The sequence below is a fragment of the Arachis stenosperma genome, chromosome 10, assembly GCF_014773155.1.
Source record: "Arachis stenosperma cultivar V10309 chromosome 10, arast.V10309.gnm1.PFL2, whole genome shotgun sequence".
Taxonomy (NCBI): domain Eukaryota; kingdom Viridiplantae; phylum Streptophyta; class Magnoliopsida; order Fabales; family Fabaceae; genus Arachis; species Arachis stenosperma.
In genome coordinates, this window is record NC_080386.1 from 18134571 (window position 1) to 18141858 (window position 7288).

The following is a 7288-nucleotide window of genomic DNA, read 5'->3' on the forward strand; positions in this document are numbered from 1 at the left end:
ATACTGTGACATAGAGGATTCCTCTTCTTTTTCATATGAGCAGGAGCAGGGATAAAGATATTCTTGTTGAAGCTGATCTTGAACCTGAAAGGATTCTGAAGAGGAAGCTAAGAGAAGCTAAAGCACAACTCTCTGGAGAGGACCTGACAGAAATTTTTGGAAAAGAAGAAGACATGGCAGCCGAAAATAATAACAATGCCAAAGATGCAAGAAAGATGCTTGGTGACTATGCTGTACCAACTTTCATCTTCTATGGAAGAAGCATCTCAATTCCTGCCATTGGAGCAAACAACTTTGAGCTTAAGCCTCAATTAGTTTCTCTAATGCAGCAAAACTGCAAGTTTCATGGACTTTCATCAGAAGATCCTCATCAGTTCTTATTTGAATTCTTGCAGATCTGTGATACTGTTAAGACCAATGGGGTTGATCCCGAGGTCTACAGACTTATACTTTTCCCTTTTGCTGTAAGAGACAGAGCTAGAACATGGTTGGACTCACAACCTAGAGATAGCCTGAACTCTTGGAACAAGCTGGTCAATGCTTTCTTGACCAAATTCTTTCCACCTCAAAAGATGAGTAAGCTCAGAGTGGACGTCCAAACCTTCAGACAGAAGGAAGGTGAATCCCTCTATGAAGCTTGGGAAAGATACAAGCAATTAACCAAAAGGTGTCATTCTGACATGTTTCTAGAATGGAGCATCATATGCATATTCTATGATGGTCTGTCTGAAATATCAAAGATGTCATTGGATCATTTTGCTGGTGGATCCCTTCATCTGAAAACACATGTAGAAGCCCAGGAACTCATTGAGATGGTTGCAAATAACCAGTTCATGTACACTTCTGAAAAGAATCTTGTGAATAATGGGGTGACTCAGAAAAAAGGAGTTCTTGAGATTGATACTCTGAATGCCGTATTGGCTCAGAACAAAATATTGACTCACCAAGTCAATATGATTTCTCAGAATCTGACTTGATTGTAAGCTGCATCCGGCAGTGTTAAAGAAGCCTCTTCTGAAGGAGAGGCTTATGACCCTGAGAATCCTGCAATGGAAGAGGTGAATTACATGGGAGAATCCTATGGAAACACCTATAATCCTTCATGGAGGAATCATCCAAATTTCTCATGAAATGATCAACAGAAGTTTCAACAAGGCTTCAATAATAATAATGGTGGGAGAAATAGGTTTGGCAATAACAAACCTTTTCCATCATCTTCTCAGCAACAGACAAAGAATTCTGAACAGAGCCTCTCTGGCTTAGCAAATATAGTTTCTGATCTATCTAAGACCAGTCTCAGTTTCATGATTGAGGCATGGTCCTCCATCAGAAATTTGGAGGCACAAGTGGGTCAGCTGAGTAAAAGAGTTACTGAAACCCCTCCTAGTACTCTCCCAAGCAATACAGAAGAGAATCCAAAAAGAGAGTGCAAGGTCATCTACACGTCCAACATGGCCGAACCTATAGAGGAGGGAAAGGCAGTGATTCCCAGTGAAGAAGACCTCATGGGATGTCCACTGGCTAACAAGGAGTTCCTTATTGAGGAACCAAAGGAGTCTGAGGCTCATCTAAAGACCATAGAGATTCTACTGAACTTTCTATTACCATTCATGAGCTCTGATGAATATTCTTCCTTTGAAGAAGATGAAGTTATTACTGAAGAGCAAGTTGCTCAGTATCTAGGAGCAATCATGAAGCTGAATGCCAAATTATTTGGTAATGAGACTTGGGAGGATGAACCTCCATTGCTCATCAGTGAACTAAATGTATTGGTTCAACTGAGGTTACCTCAGAAGAAAGAGGATCCCGAAAGGTTCTTAATACCTTGCAACATAGGCACCATGACCTTTGAGAAGGCTCTGTGTGACCTAGGGTCCAGTGTAAACATCATGCCACTCTCTGTAATGGAGAAATAAAGAATCTCTGAGGTACAAGCTGCAAGAATCTCATTGGAGATTGCAGACAGATCGATGAAAAAGGCATATGGACTTGTAGAGGATGTCTTAGTAAAGGTTGAAGGCCTTTACATCCCTGCTGACTTCATAATCCTAGACATTAGGAAGGATGAGGATGATTCCATCATCCTTGGAATACCCTTCCTAGCCATAGCAAAAGTTGTGATTGATGTAGACAAAGGAGAGTTAGTCCTTCAAGTGAATGAGGACTATCTTGTGTTTAAGGCTCAAGGATTTTCCTCTGTAAACATGAAGAAGAAGCATGAAAAGCTTCATCCAACTCTCTCCATGCAAAGTCAAGCAAAGCCCCCACATCCAAACTCTAAGTTTGGTGTTGGGAGGCCACAATCATGCTCTGAGCATCTGTGAAGCTCTGTAAGAGCTTCCTATTAAGCTATTGACATTAAAGAAGCGCTTATTGGGAGGCAACCCAATTTTACTTATCTATATTAATTACTCTTTCATTTTGTTTTCCATTGTTATTTTATGTTTTCTTTAGGATGACGATCATGTGGAGTCACAAAAGCAACTGCAAAAATTAAAGCAAAATCAAAAATAGCATAAAAAATAGCACACCCTAGAGGACGAGCTTACTGGCGTTTAAACGCCAATAAGGATACCAAAATGGGCATTTAACGCCCAGCCTGGCACCATTCTAGGCGTTAAATGCCATAATTGGCAGGCAAACTGGCATTTAAACGCCAGTAAAGGAAGGAAAATAGGCGTTTAGACGCCCAGTCTGGCACCATTCTGGGCGTTAAATGCTAGAAATGGCAGGCAGACTGGCGTTTAAACGCCAGAAAAGGGTAGCAGACTGGCGTTTAACGCTAGAAATGCCACACAGAGGGCGTTTGAATGCAAGAAAGGTGCAGGGATGAGAACTCCTTGACACCTCAGGATCTGTGGACCCCACAGGATCCCTACCTACCCCAACTCACTCTCCCCCTTCTTCACACCTTTCTATAACACCCTCTTCATCACTCACATCCATCCACTATTTCCCATCTACACCTACTCACTCAAATTCAAACCATTACCCTCCCAAAACACTCCCAACCCCACATGGCCGAACCCTTCACACACCACCATCTCCTCTATTTCTTCTTCTTTTCCTCATTTCTTTCTTCTTTTGCTCGAGGATGAGCAACCTTTTATGTTTGGTGTGGAAAAAGCATTGCTTTTTATTTTTCCATAACCATTAAATGGCACCTAAGACCGGAGAAACCTCTAGGAAGAGGAAAGGGAAGGCAGTTGCTTCCAACTCCGAGTCATGGGAGATGAAGAGATTCATCTCAAAAACCCATCATTAGAAAGAGGAAGGAACACCAAAAGCACTAAGGATGGAGTACCAAGAGCACTCTATTATCCTCTATAAAATCAGAGAAGACCAAAGAGCCATGAGGGAGGAGCAACAAAGGCAAGGAAGAGATATTGAGGAGCTTTAGCACTCCATAGGATCTTCAAGAGGAAGAACTAGCCGCCATCACTAAGGTGGACCTGTTCTTTAATTTCCTTGTTCTTTTTTTTCTGTTTTTCGGTTTCTTATGCTTTATGTTTTGTCTATGTTTGTGCCTTTATTACATGATCATTAGTGTCTAGTGTCTATGCCTTGAAGCTATGAATGTGCTATGAATCCTTCACATTTCTTAAATGAAAAATGTTCCTAATTACAAAAGAACAAGAAGTACATGAATTTCAAATTTTATCTTGAAATTATTTTAATTATTTTGATGTGGTGGCAATACTTTTTGATTTCTGAATGAATGCTTGAACAGTGCATATTTTTTGATAGTGGAGTTTATGAATGTTAAAATTGTTGACTCTTGAAAGAATAATAAAAAAAGAGAAATGTTATTGATAATCTGAAAAATCATAAAATTGATTCTTGAAGCAAGAAAAAGCAGTGAAAAGGAAAAAGCTTGCGAAAAAAATGGCAAAAAAAATAAAGGAAGAAAAAGAAAAAGCAAGCACAAAAAGTCAATAGCCCTTTAAACCAAAAGACAAGGATAAAAAGGATCCAAGGCTTTGAGCATTAATGGATAGAAGGGCCCAAAGGAATAAAATCCTGGCCTAAGCGGCTAAATCAAGTTGTCCCTAACCATGTGCTTGTGTCATGAAGGTCCAAGTGAAAAGCTTGAGACTGAGTGGTTAAAGTTGTGATCCAAAACAAAAAAGAGTGTGTTTAAGAACTATGGACACCTCTAACTAGGGACTCTAGCAAAGCTGAGTCACAATCTGAAAAGGTTCACCCAGTTATGTGTCTGTGGCATTTATGTATCCGGTGGTAATACTGGAAAACAAGATGCTTAGGGTCACGGCCAAGACTCATAAGTAGCTGTGTTCAAGAATCAACATACTGAACTAGGAGAATAAATAACACTATCTTAATTCTGAGTTCCTATAGATGCCAATCATTCTGAATTTCAAAGGATAAAGTGAGATGCTAAAACTATTCAGAAGCAAAAAGCTACAAGTCCCGCTCATCTAATTAGAACTAAGCTTCATTGATATTTTGGGATTTATTGTATATTCTCTTCTTTTTATCCTATTTTGTTTTCATTTTCTTGGGGACAAGCAACAATTTAAGTTTGGTGTTGTGATGAGCGGATAATTTATACGCTTTTTGACATTGTTTTTATGTAGTTTCTAGTATGTTTTAGTTACTTGTTAGTATATTTTTATTAGTTTTTATGCAAAAATTACATTTCTGGACTTTACTATGAGTTTGTGTGTTTTTCTGTGATTTCAGGCATTTTCTGGCTAAAATTGAGGGACTTGAGCAAAAATCTGATTCAGAGGCTGAGAAAGGACTGCAGATGCTGTTGGATTCTGACCTCCCTGCACTCGAAGTGGATTTTTCGGAGCTACCAAAACCCAATTGGCGCGTTCTCAATTGCGTTGTAAAGTAGACATCTTGGGATTTCTAGCAATGTATAATAGTTCACACTTTGCCCGAGATTTGATGGCCCAAACTGGCGTCCAAACGCCCACCAGAGACCCTTTTTCTAGCATAAAACGCCAGAACTGGCACCAAAGCTGGAGTTAAACGCCCAAACTAGCACCAAAACTGGCATTTGAACTCCAAGAAGAGCCTATTCACGTGAAAGCTTCAATGCTCATCCCAAACACACACCAAGTGGGCCCTGGATGTGGATTTCTGCACTATATGCTTATTTTCTGTAAACCTAGTTTACTAGTTTAGTATAAATAGCACTTTTACTACTGTATTCACATCTTTGGAAGACAGCTGGAGTATACTCTCTTTGGTCTCTGACCCACAGATTTGAATCACCTCTCCTGACAAAAAAATATTCAAATCCGTGACGTTAGAACCTTTGTGGTATAAGCTAGAATCAATTGGCAGCATTCTTGAGATCCAAAAAGTCTAAACCTTGTCTATGGTATTTCGAGTAGGATCTGGAATGGGATGACTGTGACGAGCTTCAAACTCATGACAGTTGGGCACAGTGACAGTGTGCAAAAGAATAAATGTATTCTATTCCGACACGATCGAGAACCGACAACTGATTAGCCATGCGAGAAACCGTAGAGGACATGATTTCATTGAGAGGACATATGGTAGCCATTAACAACGGTGATCCACCAATATACAGCTTGCCATGGAAGGGAGTACGCATGATTGGATGAGGACAATAGGAAAGCAGAGGTTCAGAGGAAACAAAGCATCTCTAAACGCTTATCTGAAATTCCCACCAAGGAACTACATAAGTAACTTTATTTTATTTTATGTTTTATTTAACTTTTTATTATCAAAATCTTATAACTATTTGAATCCGACTGACTGAGATTTACAAGATGACCATAGCTTGCTTCAAGCCGTCAATCTCCGTGGGATCGACCCTTACTCACGTAAGGTATTACTTGGACGACCTAGTGCACTTGCTGGCCAGCTGCGCGGAGTTGTGAGGAAAGTGCAAAATCACAATTCCGCGTACCAGTGCACAAGCATGTCAATGGTGATAGAGGAATTCGAGTACGGGATCCAGGCATTGGTCTTAAGAGTCAACAATTAAGGATCCCAGTTGCTAGCTTGAAGTCTCTTGAGAGTTTGAAGAATTTCATATGGAACCCCAGAGGTCAAATCAATAGCAAACTTGGTTGCAGATTTTAGGAGGAGTGGAAGCATAAACCGCCCTAACAAGGATCTCCTCATCAAGTCCAACTTAGGACTATAAACCAAAGTGCTAGGTGGGAGACACCCCACCATGGTAATATCCTTCTAACCTTCTCTTTTTTTTTAGCTTTTGTTTCATGAATAATTGGTTAGTTTGCGTGGTTGGTTAGTTTCATTTTGATGGTTGTTGAGTAATTTTGGTGAAATAATGTGTTTCAGGGAGTTTGTAATGTTTTGGGACTTGAAAACCTGTTTGGGATGTCAAGATTGATGCCCTAGAGGCATAATTTTTGTTACAGGAACAGAGACCTGTGCGTGCGCACAGACTTATGCGTTCGCACAAGTCCCCTGTTTCCCAGTTCCCGTGCGTATGCACAAAAATGTGCGCATGCATGCCCTTAAACACCCCCTATGTTCCTAGCACGCGCACAGCTTGTGTGTGGGAACACCACCCTTTTTCCCCTGTGCGACCGCACACCAACCCACCTCTTTCAAAAAAAAAAGAGACAACGTGCGAGCGCACACCCTTTGTGCGCCCTCACAGCCAGAACAAGTCCCCCTAGTCGCAGCGATCGCACCCCTTGTGCAATCGCACACCATTCCTCTTTTCTCCTTCTGTGCGAGCGCACACCCCTTGTGCGCCGTTACAGGTCCCATTCAACCTTCTGATCGCAGCGCACGCACAGGCTGTGCGTCTTCACCCAACCCCTTTCCTCCTCTTGGTCGAGTGCACACCACCTTGTGCACCCGCACAGGTTGCGTTTCACCTTCTGACCGCGATGTCCGCACGACCCTGTGCATCCGCACGAGTCTCTTTTTCGAATGTTAATTTGAAAAGGGGGAGTGTCGCGCTTCATTTACCTAAAACCCCACTGATGAGCGGATAATTTGTATACTTTTTGGCATTGTTTCTAGTATGTTTTTAGTATGATATAGTTAGTTTTTAGTATATTTTTATTAGTTTTTAATTAAAATTCACTTTTCTGGACTTTACTATGAGTTTGTGTGTTTTTCTGTGATTTCAGGTATTTTCTGGCTGAAATTGAGGGACCTGAGCAAAAATCTGATTCTGAGACTCAAAAGGACTGCAGATGCTGTTGGATTCTGACCTCCCTGCACTCGAAGTGGATTTTCTGGAGCTACAGAAGCCCAATTGGCGCGCTCTCAACGGCGTTGGAAAGTAGACATCCTGGGCTTT

At 41.0% G+C, this 7288-nt stretch overlaps 1 non-coding gene across 1 annotated transcript; it reads right to left on the reverse strand.

Annotated features, from left to right (window-relative positions):
* Nucleotides 1-578: 578 nt before the first annotated feature.
* Nucleotides 579-682, reverse strand: LOC130959734 (small nucleolar RNA R71). Its single transcript, XR_009078801.1, has one exon. It is a non-coding gene; the product is annotated as a small nucleolar RNA R71 (small nucleolar RNA).
* Between the last annotated feature and the right edge of the window lie 6606 nt (nt 683-7288).